Genomic DNA, 17,393 nt, shown 5'->3' with positions numbered 1-17,393 from the left:
TTTATGACCACTATCCCTTTTGTCTAGTCTCTTTCAAGACTGTTGTCTTGGCTGGTTAGGTAATGATTAGCCTAGTCAAGTGCTAATTGTTTCCGCACATTCAAATAAGATGAGAGAAAGTATTTTAACAAAACATTTCTATTAAAAGTATACAAAACTGTGCTTGTGTGTGTAGCTGAATGAATGATTATTAGATCAGATCGCTTTAAAGAAGCCACACCAATCCTGTAAGTGTTTCAATAGATCATTTGTATCTTTTATCCTCGTGTTTACACTCAGAAATGACCTTTTAGAGTGAGGTCTAATTGGATAAAGTGCGTTTTAGTGCTTAATGTATGAGAAGAGAGAACTGTTTACAGAATAAGGTCGACACAGGGCAATCCACTCCAGAGGCCCTCAGAGATATTTAACTGCACCATTTGCCCACTCTCATAGTGTACCCAGGGTTTAGAAGATGGTAGCATTACCTTTACCAGGGCAAACCACAGTGAATGAAATGAGCTATATCATTGAAAAATGCGACAACGCATTACCCAGCAGCACACGTTTGTTTGCATGAAAGAAATCTGCTGAGCCAAGATGGAAAAGGAGGTGTCAGAAACAGCTAGACAGCTGCAGGCAGTAGGAGAAACTCTAGCTCAAAAGTACAGTATACTTGTGTTAAAGCAATAGTTCATTTCGAAATGAATCATTTGCTCAGCCTGATGTCCTTCCAAACCCGAATACATTTGTTTTATTGACACAAAAGGGGATATTTTGAATCACTGTTTTACATAAAAATACAATGAATGGAGGCTGCAACTTTTAAGATTCTAAAAAGACTCAAACTTACCATAAAATGTCTTAAAAGTAGTTCATATGTGTGCAAAATTCCAAGTCATATGATAGCTTATTAATAACAAAATCCTCAACTTCAGTGAGTTGTTACGATTGAAACTGAATCAAATGCATCAAATTCAAGAACTAGCTCAGACTGATTCTCTTACAAATCATTTTGATTTTAAAAATGATTCACTGTAAAAGATTGATTCGTTCTTGAATCAGATGTTTCTAGTTCTCTCAAAAGCTTCTCTCAAGAGAGCTAGGTGGATATCAAGGAGCTTGATAGTCCCAAACCTTATTCATTGTCATTATTATGGTAATTCATGATCATATCATATTTATAGCATACTGTATATCATAAATACATACATCACTTTTTAAATGGACTGTTTCCTAAATGTACTGTTTATTAACATCACATGTTTATATATATTAATACATTTATAATAACATTTTTACTTGAAAAATAAATGAATAATGTTTTAAAATGTAGTTAAGTAAAACAATAAAATAGTAAATATAAAAAGAACAAAAAACATTTGTCAATCAAGTTTAAAAAAGAACAAAACACCATTGGACAGTTCACTCGTGGGGACCACCAATCAGCTTGGTCAGCAAGAAATATCATATCTTCATTAAAACTGGAGCTTTGAGAGTATTTGGAGAGCAACTGTAGATGTAGAGTAGGTTGAGAATGAGTAAATGATAGCCAAATTATAGTTAATGAGAAAATAAGTCTTTTAAATACAGATATTTTGTTGCGTTATAACCTTTTTTGGTACAGAACATCCCTGTGGTGACATTTAGTTCTTTATTTATCTTTTTACCCAGGCTTCCATCAGGGAACGTTTGACTGAGTCACGTTTGACTCAAGAGGATAAAGACTAAGGCAGTTCATTCTGCAGACTGAGCCAATCTTTCTTTTGACCAGCTGAAGAGAGATGGCAGGAAGGGAAGCGCCAGTCAGTTTGGTCTTCCAATCAGCACAAAAGTTGTGGCAGATATTTTTTTCACCATAGACCTTAGTCAAGGTAGCACCATATTTAATTTTTGACATGAATAAAAATGAGGCTGTGAGGGATAGAAGTACAGTGCGTTCAGTGGATTTGTACTGCAGTTTAACATCATGCCAATAGTTTAGCTGACAAAACTTTCCAAAGAACTTTCAGTATACAAAAACTCCTTAAAGCAGTCTGTAAAGTTGAGTTTTGAAAATTATGTGATCTAGTAACTTTATACAGTACATACCTAGTTTAAAGAATAGTGCATAAGTACGCAATTTGGGATGCACCTTATGTTTTCATTTGCAAGAAATTCAATATGGCATCTACCCTGACTAAGGTTTATCCCAACTAACAGGGAACATTCTCAGAACTTTGGAAAGAATGTTCTGGAAAGGTTCTTTCAAAGTTATGAACAAACATTCTTCCAGGAATGCTAATAGGACTTCTTGTTTGTTCAAAGTTAAGTTTTAAACGTTTCTACTTACTGGTTTTAGACATTCCCATAATGTTTGCTAAACTATACAATGGAATGTTCCTTCAATGTTTTCTCTAATGTTCAAATGACCAACATTCCAAAATGACGTTTTTATTGTTGACTTATTATTATTATTATTATTATAACTTCATTGTTATATATAACATGTTAGCACATTATAATTAGGTTGGATTATACATTTCCCTTTCAGATCTGAGTGTAGCACCTACAACACATCTCGGCATATTGTATCGGTCAAGTGGTTGCTTTTGCCTGAACTTATGACTTATTTCTACAAGTCTTTTATTCCTGTAAGTGCATTGAAGAGGCTTTTGGGTGAATTATGTGAGCATGTGTGAAGGCAAGAGTGGAGGAAGGTAAACAAATGTGGAAATGGTGGTTTAAGGAGGCATAATGTGATTTCCAGAATGCCAGGCGGAGGCACGCTGTCGTGTTAGATGAGGCTAGTCATCTTTATTAACAAGGGAACAAAGTTGGCAAGCTCGGCGGCAGCCGCCACTGAGTGTGACAAAATATCCAGAGATTGTCCTGCATAACCATTTATCTTGATCTGAGTCCAGCTAATGCCCAGCTCAGTTATTATTTGGAATTTCTTTCTAATCAATACAGATTCTTCATAGGTTGCATCAATCATGTGTTTGCACATCCTGACATTTGCTCATTTGCTACTGTAAATAGACAGTGGAGGTTTATGAGATAACTGAGGCATTAGACTTGAGTGAAAATGTCTGACTAGTTGCTTTTGGTGCATGGATTTCACTGCTATAAATCTAAAATGTGTTGATTGCTTGTTGTATTTAGATCCAACGAAGTCAGGTAGGTGCAAGCTCTCAATATTCATAAACCCTCATACCTGTTTGACTCATGTAATGTAATGTAAATGTATATTTATAATTTTTGAATTAAAAACGAAAAATTGCTGGACATTTACTCACCCTCATGCCATCCAAGATGTAGATGAGTTTGTTTCTTCATCAAAACAGATTTGGAGAAATTCAGCATTACTTCACTTGTTCACTAATGGATCCTCTGTAGTGAATGGGTGCTGTCAGAATGACAGTCCAAACAACTAATAAAAACATCACAATAATCCACACAACACCAATCCAACAATTTACTTTGTGAAGTGAAAAGCTGTGTGTTTGCAAGAAACAAATCCATTATTAAGGCATTTTATCTTTAAACCATAATTTCTGGCCAAAATATGAGTCCATAATCTGTAGTAACCCTTCTTCTAGTGAAAAAGTTCAGCCCCTTTTGTCCTCTCACATCGCAATCCACCGATATATTTGTTTAGAACTGTTTGGACACTTTTTGCTTGTAAAAGGTGCTTGATCTGTACATATTTCACATCTGATTCAGACAAAATGAGCAATCTTATGGATAGAGGACTTGGAAGTAATGGTTTGAAGTTAAAATGATGGATTTGTTTATTACAAAGCAGCTTTTTACTTAACATAATGTTAACTGATTGACTGGAGTCATGTGGATTATTGTGTTGTTTTTATTAGCGGTTTGAACTCTCATTCTGACGGCACCCATTCACTGCAGAGGATTCATTAGCGAGTAGATTATGTAATCCTAATTTTATCCAAATCTTTTCAGATGCAGAAACCAGTTAATATACATCTTGGATAGCCTGAGTGTAAGTACAATTTCATCAAATTTTCATGTTTGGGTGAACTATTCCTTTAAGTAATTATCAAGCATGTAATGTGTTAAAATAACAACACATACTGTAATAAAACATTAAATGCAAGGTTTAGGCCATCGGTTGAATTTGAGAACCAGATGAGTCTTGTTTGTGAATTAATCGTTCTGTTTTAGGATCATTACACATGTTTTCTTGCATTCTCTCAAATATCATTCAGTGATCACAGCAAGTCTAAACCCTGATGATCCTGTGTCGAAGTCTAATGACGAAGAGTTGCTGATAAATGTGTTTTGTCGTCTCCAGAAGTAATGCCAGTTCCAGAACAGCCTGCTGAAGTAGAGAACGCCACCATGCTCAGCCCAGGACTGAATGCTTCTAATGGCGACGGATCTGAGACTGAGACCACCTCTGCCATTCTGGCCTCTGTGAAAGAGCAGGTAGGACTTTTAATGTCCACTGTACAACTTCATTCACATCTTAGGCACAAAGCCAGAACCTTTCAGTGGAAAAGTTGAACTCTTTTGCAGTTCTGTCCATGACTTATCGGGAGACAGCGGTTATCTGTACACATTTGTCATATTAACTCTAGTGCTGGACTTTTTCTGTACAATTTCTGGGAGATGAAGATTAAAAGGGGAATGGTAAATGCAAGAAAGGCCATTTTGTACGACACTGAGTGATTGTCAAATGGCAATTGGGTGGAATTAACATTATAAAAGATTTCACAGATACTACAATTTAACAGGATGTAAAAATATGAATGTAAAGACTTGAAGTACATTTTTATCTAATATATCCCCCCCCCACCCCCCAATTCTCAGCTTTAACAACCTTGTATATACTACTGTTTTTTATTATATATATTCTTTTGAAAGAAGTCTCTTATGCTCACCAAGGCTGCATTTATTTGATCAAAAATACAGTCAAATAGTAATAGTGTGAAATATTATTACAATATAAAGTGATTATTTTATATTTTGATGTATTTTTAAACAATTACCCCCAGTTTCACAGACAAAGCTTAAGCCTAGTCCCAGACTAAAATGCATGTCTGTTCTGTTTTAACTGTAAGAAAATATGCTTATTTTGTGCTCAAGAAACATTTCTTATTATTATCAATGTTGAAAACAATAGTACTGCTTAATATTTTTGTGGAAAGCATGATACTTTGATGAATGGAATTGTAAAAGAACACTTTTCTTAAAATAGAAAACTTTTATAACATTCTAAGGGCCAGTTTTACTGAACAGGGCAAATTAGCGCAATTCCGTAACGGCGCCGATGAGTGTGGAAATTTCTGCGGGTGATTTACTATCAACATGCAAATTAAAGAACACAGACGCAACATCTCATTAATAACCAACGCAGTCTAACAAGCGTCGCGCAAATTAGCGTAAGTACAGACGTACAGAAGTAAGTACATATGTTCGGATTCGGATAATGTGTTCTTCTGGCATTCCAAATAAATTAATACCTGTGGAAAAAATCCTCTCCCTTCTACCACGCGCTCTCTGTTCTCTGCAGTGCCTCCTCCTAGCAGCAACAAAATAGTTTGAGACATGCTTTTTAGGGCATTAAATAATGGCGCAAATACCAGTAATTTGACGAACGCAAACATTAGTAAATCGTGTTGCGTGATTCATTTGAATACTCTCCTCCCATAAATTTTGCGTCTGAAAGGGAAACTCTTACAAATGCATATTCAATAAGGTCAGGCGCAAAAATAACTGTGTCCATGCCTTTTCAGCGCTAATTCTTTGCTGCGCGTCTTTAGTAAATCCTGACAATACTATTTTAACGCCAAAAGACGGTTTGCACTGGCGCAAGCGGTTAGTAAATCTGGCCCTATATGTCTTTACTGTTCATTTTAATCAAATAATGTGTGAAAAAAATCTCACCTCAACAGTAGTAGGCTATGTCTAATGTATATACATTCAAAATAATAAAACAATATATGAAATACAATTTTTCATATTCTAGTTTGGAGAGGCCGGAGGGTTATTGAGTTAAAGCTCAGGAGTGACATTATTAGACCATTTAAAGATCAGGTGCTAAAAGGTGGAGAGAAAACCTGAAATATTTAAAAGGACATTACAGTAAGCTGGAGGAAAATGACTGTGTGTGAAGATGACTGAGGAAATGTTCCTGAGGACAAAATCCAGAGCCACCGCAATGAATGCAAATTGAGAGACGGAGGGGGAAATCAGGAAAATGCCATAAAGTCAGAGCCTGAGGAACTGTTACACCTTGGGAATCTGTCTTGGTAATGATTTAATTGACACTACAGTATGCAACATATAATAGCGTGTAATTTGTATTTGATTACATTCTTCATGTTTGCCAAATCCCAGCTCAGCAGTAAAAGGCCACCTGTGTTTTACCCGATGATGGATTTAGTTCAGACAGCCATTCCCGTCCCTCCTGGAACGGCCTGGAAGACTGTGCAGGTGACACTCCGGCCCAATCCATCACTAAAATTAGCCATTACATTTATTCATACACAACGGGTTCTCGCGTCGTACAGACGGCTGGCTCATCACAGCCTCAAAATGTTGATGGCTTCATGTGCTGCTTTAATAAAAGCTACATTAAAATCAGAGATGCTGATGCAGGGTTTCACCGAGCAGAACTGAGCATCTGTACGACGCAGTGCTGGGGTTTTCATGGTAGATTTGATTAATAAACCTGTGTATGTCTGTGAGACACTCAGTGTGAGGAGGCTGGGTAAATCAATGCTAGTAATGTTTGGAGACTCTCATTCCTCTCTCTGAAGACCTGTCTAGCTACACTTGTAAAACATCCTTGCACAATTTAAAGGTATTGGCTTTGGTTCTTTGGATAAAATGTTGAGTAGTGGACGTATTTAAAGTCTTGTATATGAAATATTAGTCAGAAAAATATGTTTTATAGAGTCCTGCTTCACAAAAATAAATACTAGCAAACATTACCAGCAGTATTTTGTGCTTAGGGCCATTTCTGCACCTTTTGTGGCATAAAAACTTCTTAAAACATAGTATAAATTAGATAATGTTCTCCTGTAATCTCTGTAGACTAACTCCCATATTATTTTGTCATGAATTAATTCACAACAGAAATACTTTCAGCGACTTCTAACCTCACCAGAGAAAAAAACTTGAAATAATACAGTACCCTCCACTAAAATGGTATATTATTATACCGTGAAATCAAACCCACTTGCATCTTTTTTTTTCTCAAGAAGAAAAGGCACAATTTATTCATTTCGAGCTTTCCAGTGAAACTATTGCTCTGTTCTGATCACACAAGCAATTAAGGCATTATATTTGCAGCCTTGAGATTTCATTGTGAGGATGTGAGGGTTATTTCTTTGCAATTTCAGACAAGCCCGGGCTGTGTGCAAGCCTCATTATGCCAACTCCTTTCATACATCCAGCACATGTTTGCCCTTCACATATCAGTGGGCTGGTCCCTGTGTAATAAAGCCTTTCATGTTGAATGCTCTGATTAGAAATAAAAAAGCAGGATAACAGAAGTGTGCTTTATTAAAGGCGCTATTAGATTGCGCACTGTTAGATGTACCTGTTGCCAGACATTTAAAAGAAAGCTGCTGTACTAAAGTGAACACTGAAATCTTGACACTGGTCACTGTAGGTTTTTAAACTTTTGGATCCCACTTTTAATGAGCCCCCAAATAATATGATTCTGCCCTTGTATATGTGTATATATATAGTACATTTAATATTTTTCCTAAATATTGTCAATAAAAAAAACATAATTGTGAATAATCTCATGAGTTTTTATTAATGTTTCATTTCATTCTACTTACTGATATCTAATGTATATAATAATTCATCTTCTTCTTAATATTTTTGTTGTTGTTGCTGTTGTTAAATTGTTTTATTACAACATTTTATTACATGATTAATTTATTAATATATTGTTTTATTAATATTGATAATAATCCACTAATATTAATATTAATGTTGTTGTTGTTGTTATTATTTAATGGTTTTATTCATATGATGAAAATATTTATTTATTAATATTCATATTTTATTAGAAAACAATATAATAATAATAATAATAATTTGTCTTAATATTGTTGCTGTTGTTGTTAAATTGTTTTATTACTAAATATTATTACATGATTAATTATTATTAATCATTAGCTGATATGAAGTCCTGTGGTCACTCATACTTTGTCCAGGTGTGTGTGTGCCATTCAGGTTGAGTGGATTGGCACACTCTGCTGAAGGATGATGGAGGGAGAAGTAGATATTGTCCTTTAGCACTCATGCACCAAGTTTGTTTGGGTGGAGGCCAACCAGTTCAAACAGTTGTCTATAGCCCTAGAAAAGTTGTCGATGAAATTGGTTGATTATTGCTAAATATTATTAAACAATGTATTAATTTATTAATATATTATTGTATTATTGTATTATATAGTTATATTATATATAGTTTTAACAACTTTACCATTGCAGGACCCCCTTGTGGCCCCCAGTGTGGAAACCCATGGACTAAGATATTTTTGTCATTTTGTTACGGACTACAGGGCTTTTCCACATATCCTACGTCATTTCCCAAGTTCACATACTGATGCTATTTATGTATTTGCATAACTTGCTGAATGTGAATCATAGATGCGCCTGGAAATCCCTATGGCTGATGTAATCAACTGATGAGATCTTAGGCATGCATCGCTATTATGACCTCCATCCGCCCCTGTCCTATCTAAATCCACAACCAGCACCCCTTGAATAGCTCTTGACCACCTCCTGCCCATCCTGCCACTCACGCACGTCGAGCAGGGGCCTGTGGGATTACACCCAAGAGCAATCACCATAAACAGCACCATCATTGTAATCACCATCCTCATCACCGCACCCATCAAAATGGTAATGCACTTCAGCGGCGGATCGCTGATTCGTTGTGTTCTTGAGTAAACCCTGTTATGCATTCTAGTACAGCACGTCACCCATATAGGCCCCGCAAAAAAAGACGTGGCTCGGTGGCTTCTGTGATCTGTATCACGCGTGACTTTGTGTCAGTGCTGCCTGGGAGTTTTGCAAGATCTGTATTGAGTCTAGATGGAGAAGGAGCCCTCATAAATATGTATGTCATGCAAATGACCATTGGTCTTGTGTGTTTTCTTTGAAGTGATGTGTGTGTGATCTCAACAGGAGGCAGCAGTTGTGTGTCCCAATCAAGTTGCCAGTGTTAGGCAATCTTATAAATAAAGCCATCTTATTTTGGACGCCACTGCTCGCTCAAAGAGATTGATTGAGAAGGGGCCGCATCTACGTGGGATAATGCGTGGGACAGGTCTCCGTGAGTAAGCTGAGATGAAAGGCAAACTTTTATTTTGATATTAGACGGCACGGCGCGAGTGCGAGTTTCTGTGATCAGTGAGTTTGTTTCACACGAGACTGCTGTGGATCGTATTACAGAGAAGAAACAGGCAAAGAATAGAGGTGATTCATATATACAAATCAACACTTGTTACTCATAAACATGGTTTTTGGTTATATGGTTATAGGAACTAAAAGGTGTTCCTGACTAAAATCGTTACCAGTTCCTGTGGTGCGAACACACCAAAAAGCAGGTATACTTCTTGCTTATAGGAGTGGTTATGGGAACTATAAGTGTTCCTTTGGTGCGAAAGCTTTGTGATATTTGTGCTTTAAAATCAGCATGAAATTTTTTCAAATGTTTTCGCAACCTATTTTTTGGTGCGTTTCTGAGTGAAACATTAAAAAGTATGTTTTTAACATTTGATTAGAGAATTGATTGTTTGTGGATCTCAATGTGAGCCGTTCCTCTCATGACCACCATTGACAGCCACTCTTGAGGAGGCTTTTTGATGAGGACATGGAGATTAAATGTCAACATCAACATCAAGAGCATGAAGATGAATGCTTTCTTAAGGAGCTTATAGGCATCCAGCACTAACCTAAAAAGACACTGATTTTCACTGAGGAAACTTTTAGTTGGAAGCTTCAACCGTTCTGTCTGTCCTTGCGTTTTAGTGAATAGTGCATTGTTGATACTCAAGGGTTTATGTTAAAGGGCATTTGGACTTGGAACCAGTAGAGAGGCAGGAAGCCAGTAAAGCTTACTTCATTCAATTCAGAGAGTATTTTCCTCAGATAAATCTAAATGTCATTGAATCTCAGTCTGGAAATTATTCAGCATTTCGCCATGTGATTGTTGAATTGAGGTTCAGTAAGAGATTAACTTTGATCCCATCTCCACAAGTAACAGCCATTTTTCTACGCTTTCATCATATTGTTTTCACAGCACAATAATAGCCAATTAATATATCTATCTATCTATCTATCTTTTTCATTTCATAAGCATTCATATTGCTTCAACTACACACACACACACACACAAACAAAAAAAATGTGCATTTACAAATTTAGGCTTATAATTAAAATAATTATTCTTTGATTTTGTCTCCTCAATTTTATTTTATTTTATTTTAAAGCATTCATATAGCTTCCACTGCACAATAATTGTTGTGTATTGACCCAATACAAACGTCACGAAATGGATTACTGATGGATGGATAGATGGATGGATGGTTTACTGATACAAGATCTACAGTATCAGAGCAATATTGTGAAAAAAAGAATGACAATATTATTGCAAGAATACAGCTGTAATAAAAAATAGATACATTTCAGATGATACGATGAACGGAAGAGAAAATAGTGTTTTTCAGTGTCATTTTTGAACTTTTTCTGAGCTCCTTGTCAACTTGTATTGTAATATCCAAAGTTTCATCAAAAACAAAAAATAAATAAATAATTGTCATGTAGAAACAAGATATGAATGTTTCACAGTGGCCGTTGCAATGCAATACAACCTAGCACCACAACATCTCAGAATGTGACATTTTAGTGTTATATGAACATGAAGAATTACACGCTGTTTGGTAAACAGAGTGTTACACACAGACTGCGTCATACAGGCCTCGCTTGCCTCAGATACATGCTGTCACTGCTCCTATATCACACATACCCTCTCCGTCCCTCCCCGAAACGCTCATATACGCTCAAAAAAGGACGAGCGCTGTACAAATCCTATATTGCACCGTGTACGTTTGGGCCAGAGAGTAAAAAGAGAGCATAAGCGAGAGAGAACGAGCACTCGTGCGGCAAAGAGAAATGAATATGTCACACATGGAGCAGACACGTGTGCGGTAGGAGGCCTCGGGGGCCTGTCAGTAATGGTTGGCCTCAGGGAAGAACAGCATAATGTTGTCAGTGTTGAGTGGATCACTACAGAAACCAGAGAGCGGGCAGGCTGTTTCCTCTGTGAAAATCACCCCGCACCCTCCCATCTCGACCTGTCTGCCACGACGGCACAGCCAGTTTGCTGTCCCTTTCAGAGCTCCGGCCTCCTGTCTGTCGGTTAATCTGGGTTACAGCTCAGCTTTGTGTGTCTCTTGCTCACGCTGGGCGCAGCGACTCGGTTCATTGTGTGTGTTTGTATATGTGTGCGGTTTGTTTGGTTTTCTGTCGCTTTGTTTATTCACTCTCTGTCGTCGGTGAATCCCTAATGAAGTTTAACAGGCGACCGTTTGCATGAACACTGACCTAGAATCAGCTCCATTGAGTGATTGTAATCAACTGTAAATGTGTGTGCATTCGTGATATTGGATATCAGGTAAAGTGGCGTGGGACATCATAAAATTATGTTTATGGATGTTGGCTTGTATTGTGTACACTATCATTATTGAATTGATTGTATCTTAATTAGAAACTGACCATGCAGAAAATGTCCTTCATTGACGTTCTTCAAGAGTGCTTTGCAAATAATAGTCTCTCGCCACTAGGTGGCAAACGTATTAAAGTTGAACTTAACCCTCGAAGTCAATGTGAAATGAAAATGGATACTTTTTTACTTTCTTAATGCACGTTTCTGGTCCATTTGTGCACTTTATTTAAAAGGAAATAAAAAGGGAAAAAGGTTTTCTTATTGAATATCCAGATACTTTTTTATGATTGCATGATTACACATTCACACAATGGCAGTAAATTATTCATAATTTATGTACTTTTTTCCTCTTTTAAATTTTTATATCTAAAAATCCTACTGTGTGTCATACCATTCAGCTTTGACTATATTCACAAAGACAGACAGAAAAAAAGAAAGGAATATTTCAAGGAATTCTTCCTCTTTGCTCTTTTATATAAATATGATACATTTGATGGTAAGTTTAAAACGTTCAAAAGTTTAATAAAAAAGTAATCTAAAAGTAATCTAAAAAGTAGTCATTTACTTTAATGACTAATGTCATTTTTCTAGTCATTTACTTTAGGAATGCATTACCTAAAGTAAGTAACCTAGATTACGTTACTAAAGTAACCTAGATTACCTTATTACCAGTTACGTTACAGTTTTCATCATGTCATCTGACTACAACTTGTAAGTAATCTACCCAGCTCTGGTGGTTCCTGCCCAAAATATTTGGGGATAATCTTTAGAGTTTTGAGAAGTTTCTGTTGCTTTCTTTTCCTCTTCCATCTTATGTTTAATCTCTTTCTCACAGAGATGTTAGACTTGGACCTCATATTTTTGATGAAGGTGTTACATCGAGGCCTTACTTGAATAAGACTTAAAGTCAATCTGTTCATCCAAGCAGTTTAAGGACACATAAAGTTTCAAGAAATGTTTGATATTTTGACTTCTCAGGGACACTGTGGTGTTTGCTTCTGCAGCGACCAGCAATATTCTGTATCCACAGTCAGGAGGATTACCTGTCCTCTAGGAGCACACTGTGGCCTCTTGGTCTCATTGTAACTGGGCTTAGGTGTGCTGGTGTTACACAACAAACACACAAACATGTTCACACATTCACACAGCAACAGAAGAAGTAAAGCATGATGGGGCAGGGAGAGGTGCTGAGCCCAGTTGTCACTAATCAATGTCTTTTTAGGCATTAATGAGGTTGCCCTGGTATAACGCTATTTGCCATGATTCCTCTGTACAGGAATTCAGAAGAAATGATCACCACATTGCTGAGGAAAATTGCTGAAGTTTACTGGTGTTTCTGGTTTACACTGTTGGTCACTTTGTCTACTCGAGTACTTGACAGAAAAATCAACAGCATACTTGAGGGGTGGGAGGTTTTTTAAGGTAATATTTTTTATTTTATTTTTTTTACAAAATACTACTCATTTGCTATATAAAAAAAAAAACAATTTATTAATATACAGTAAGTTCACAAATCAGACTTACTAAAATGAACCATCTCAAAGAGTAAGTGGTCCAATAGCGGTTGTGTTGTATGGATTTTCCCAAAAAGGAAAATTCTGTCATTAATTACACACCCTCATGTCATATGGACTATTTTAACAATGTCCTTGCTACCTTTCTGGGCCTTGAACGTGGTAGTTGAAAGTAACCTAGACCCCTATGGGCTTACATTTCTGCCACAATTCTGCGCGCGAAAGATCATATTTTGAGCGCACAAAAGTGCATTTTGCACGCGCGCGATCTGAGTTTTGTGCAGAAAATGTTCGTTTCGCAAAGAAAAAAGTCTTTCGAGCGCACGGAAATCAATTTTGCATTTAAAATACGTTTTTGGATGTGTGCAGACCTTCTCTTTTGCCCGTGCAACGGTTGCACGCTCAAAAGAGAAGGTCTGCACACATCCAAAAACGTATTTTAAATGCAAAATTGATTTCCGTGCGCTCGAAAGACTTTTTTTTTTGCGAAACGAACATTTTCTCCACAAAACTCAGATCACGCGCCAAAATGCACTTTTGTGCGCTCAAAATATGATCTTTCGCCGCAGAATTGTGGCAGAAATGTAAGCCCATAGACCCCTTGAAAGTAACCTAGATTACCTTATTACCAGTTACTTTACAGTTTTCATCATGTCATCTGACTACAACTTGTAGTTGGACATGTACATGCGCTGTTTATGCAGAGTCAGAAAGCTCTCAGATTTCATCAAAAAATATCATAATTTGTGTTCTAAAGATGAACAAAGGTTTGGTACGACATGGGGGTGAGTAATTAATGACAGCGATTTCATTTTTGGATGAACAATCCATTTAATTCACTAAAAATAACCAGCTCATAAGAGTCATTCGTTCGGGAATCGGACTAAACTGCTCGCGCTGTATGGACTTGATTCACTTAAGAGAATCAGTTAATAAGAGTCATTCGGTCTGGAATCGTACTACATTCATCGCGCAAGATTATTCACTAAAAAAAACCAGCTCATAAGACTCATTCGGTCTGGAATCATAGTACATCCATCGCGCTTTATGGATTTGATTCACTAAAAAGAACCAGCTCATAATAAGAGTAATTCGGTCGGGAATCCGACTACACTTGTCGCGCTGAATGGACTTGAAAAGAACCGACACATAAGAGCGAATCTTTTATCTTTCTTATTTCGTACTGTATAGTTGAGACGTCGCTGAATAGTAGTGAGGGAAACGCTGTATTTTAAGCACCGGGTCTCCTCTCATTGGCGGTAAAATGCACGTGCGAGAACCGTTAATGGAATCGAAAGTCTTTCGGATTCTTTTTTAAAACTGAACAGGTTCTCGGTTCCCAACAACCGCACTGTTTGCTCAAGTCTCAATATGGCAGGTAAGAACAACTGGGTGTTTACAATCGTTTGCAACACGTGTGTTATTGTCCAGAATGCGTGTAGATTCGTGTCTACTAAATGTACACGCTTGTTCGCTGATGAGTCGCTGTCAAACATGATCATTTCCAAAGAGACACGCAGAGTTAAGAATCTATATTTAATTCACTAAAAATAACCAGCTCATAAGAGTCATTCGTTCGGGAATCGGACTAAACTGCTCGCGCTGTATGGACTTGATTCACTTAAGAGAATCAGTTAATAAGAGTCATTCGGTCTGGAATCGTACTACATTCATCGCGCAAGATTATTCACTAAAAAAACCCAGCTCATAAGACTCATTCGGTCTGGAATCATAGTACATCCATCGCGCTTTATGGATTTGATTCACTAAAAAGAACCAGCTCATAATAAGAGTAATTCGGTCGGGAATCCGACTACACTTGTCGCGCTGAATGGACTTGAAAAGAACCGACACATAAGAGCGAATCTTTTATCTTTCTTATTTCGTACTGTATAGTTGAGACGTCGCTGAATAGTAGTGAGGGAAACGCTGTATTTTAAGCACCGGGTCTCCTCTCATTGGCGGTAAAATGCACGTGCGAGAACCGTTAATGGAATCGAAAGTCTTTCGGATTCTTTTTTAAAACTGAACAGGTTCTCGGTTCCCAACAACCGCACTGTTTGCTCAAGTCTCAATATGGCAGGTAAGAACAACTGGGTGTTTACAATCGTTTGCAACACGTGTGTTATTGTCCAGAATGCGTGTAGATTCGTGTCTACTAAATGTACACGCTTGTTCGCTGATGAGTCGCTGTCAAACATGATCATTTCCAAAGAGACACGCAGAGTTAAGAATCTATTAGAGAAAACACGACTGGCCCTCCGATCTTTGTTTATGGGCACGACAAGAGATGTTTTGTCAGTCTGCCCTTGAACATAAGCTGGTATGAATGTTATCAGTAAAGCGCATGTTGGAGATAATTGTACGGGACATGTGCATTGTTAGCCCTGAGGCCTTCACCGGGGAATTGGCAGAGCTTTGCGCAGTTTAGATTCGAGATAACAGGCCAATCTTGAGTTACCACAGTTGACAGACTATTTGTGTTAATCCAGAGACAGAGGCTGTCAAACATTAGTGTTGTACATCACATCCTCTCTGCAACATGGAGAAAATAATAACTGTCGGTTGTGACTCCTGCAGAGTGAAAAAGTGCTGCATGTTTGATTATGCAATCTGCAAATGCGGCTTCAACATTGTGTTTGGCTTCATGGTGCAATCCTTTTACTCGCTCATACATTTTTACTTTTAAAGAGAAATTCTGTCATAATCTAAAATGGATTTTTTGCTCTTAAAGGGGTCATATGATGCGATTTCAATTTTTCCTTTCTCTTTTGGAGTGTCACAAGCTCTTGGTGCATAAAGAAGATCTGTAAAAAAGGCGGGGCATAGAGGAGAAACAATAATGTACAGTATGTGGAAAATAATGTGTTTTTTGAACTTTAAACCGCATAAACACATTTCATTACACCAAATACACAAAATAATGTTCTTTTTAGCAGCATCATATGACCCCTTTAACAGAGGAGAATGAATTTGAGGATTCAATCATTTGTATGTAGACTCTAATGTGAAATGCCCTTTTTGTTGTGAATATGGTGAAAACATCTGATTTGAGTTGTACTACACTAACATTACAAATTGAAAATAGCTTTTTAAATTAATAATTGCATGTTGGATGAGACCTTTTTAGGCTGACAAATAAGTAATCTGTGTGTCTCTTGAAGGCCTTGGTAATTCAACCTTAACTAAATGGGCTGTGATCAGAATTTTTTTATGCTTTTTTGCTATTAATTAAACCGTGGCATGAAAGCATTCAACGCCTATTGTAGTGTTGTCACGGTACCAAAATTTCAGTATTCGGTACCAATACCAGTGAAAATCCACGGTTCTCGGTACCAATTTCGGTACCAAAGCAAAACACAAAAACATGCTAATTAAAAAATTTGACTATACTTTCATTTAATCCAAACTGTGTACATATTTAATTTTAAAGGGCTTTTAATTATTCAGACAAGAATAACAACTAAGTTAGCTTAAAAAAAATAAAAAAATAAAAAAAAGCCCAGAACTGCTTTTCTGACTGATATGACACAAACCATGTTAACCATTTGTACATTCTCTAACACGCATATTTTAGATTCACAATTCATTTAAAAGCCTCTGGTGTGTAAAAAATAGTAAATATCATCATGTCCTCCTTGTTTTTTTACCATAATAAAAGTTATAGGCGCATTAAATAGTTAATAAAGAAACTTCATTCTAATGTTCATTATATTAGCGTTAGCCACGCTTATGCTAACGATTAACTACTCTAATAACAGCGATGTTCATTTCAATCCGACATTCAAATCAAAATATTGAATAATATCATGTCCTCCTGCGTTTTTTTTACCATTATAAAAGTTATAGGAGCATTAAATAGTTAATAAAGAAACTTCATTCTAATGTTCATTATATTAGCGTTAGCCACGCTTATGCTAACGATTAACTATAATAACAGCGATGTTCATTTCAATCCGACATTCAAATCAAAATATTGAATAATATTCATAACATAAGCGGTGTTTCCTACAGACTTGCACTCTATTTGTGGTGGCATATATATGCAAATTCATTCTCTGCCAGCCGGAGGCGCTTGTAGAGGGGGAAAGAAAGAGGTTTCCCCAGTAACCGCTGTACACAAAGCAGCGCTCAGCTCACAAATGCTGCTCAGGCATTACAGGCCAGATGAAATGAAAATGACATCCATAATTTTCTGA

At 36.9% G+C, this 17,393-nt stretch overlaps 1 pseudogene; it reads left to right on the top strand.

Annotated features, from left to right (window-relative positions):
• The window catches only part of LOC107705231 (catenin delta-2-like), a 371,673-nt pseudogene that overhangs the window by 21,135 nt on the left and 333,145 nt on the right, over positions 1–17,393 (top strand).

This window comes from Sinocyclocheilus rhinocerous, unplaced genomic scaffold, assembly GCF_001515625.1.
Source record: "Sinocyclocheilus rhinocerous isolate Xijiao unplaced genomic scaffold, SAMN03320098_v1.1 scaffold594, whole genome shotgun sequence".
NCBI lineage: Eukaryota > Metazoa > Chordata > Actinopteri > Cypriniformes > Cyprinidae > Sinocyclocheilus > Sinocyclocheilus rhinocerous.
The sequence above is the reverse complement of the archived record's forward strand: the minus strand, read 5'-3'. Positions and strand labels throughout refer to the sequence as shown.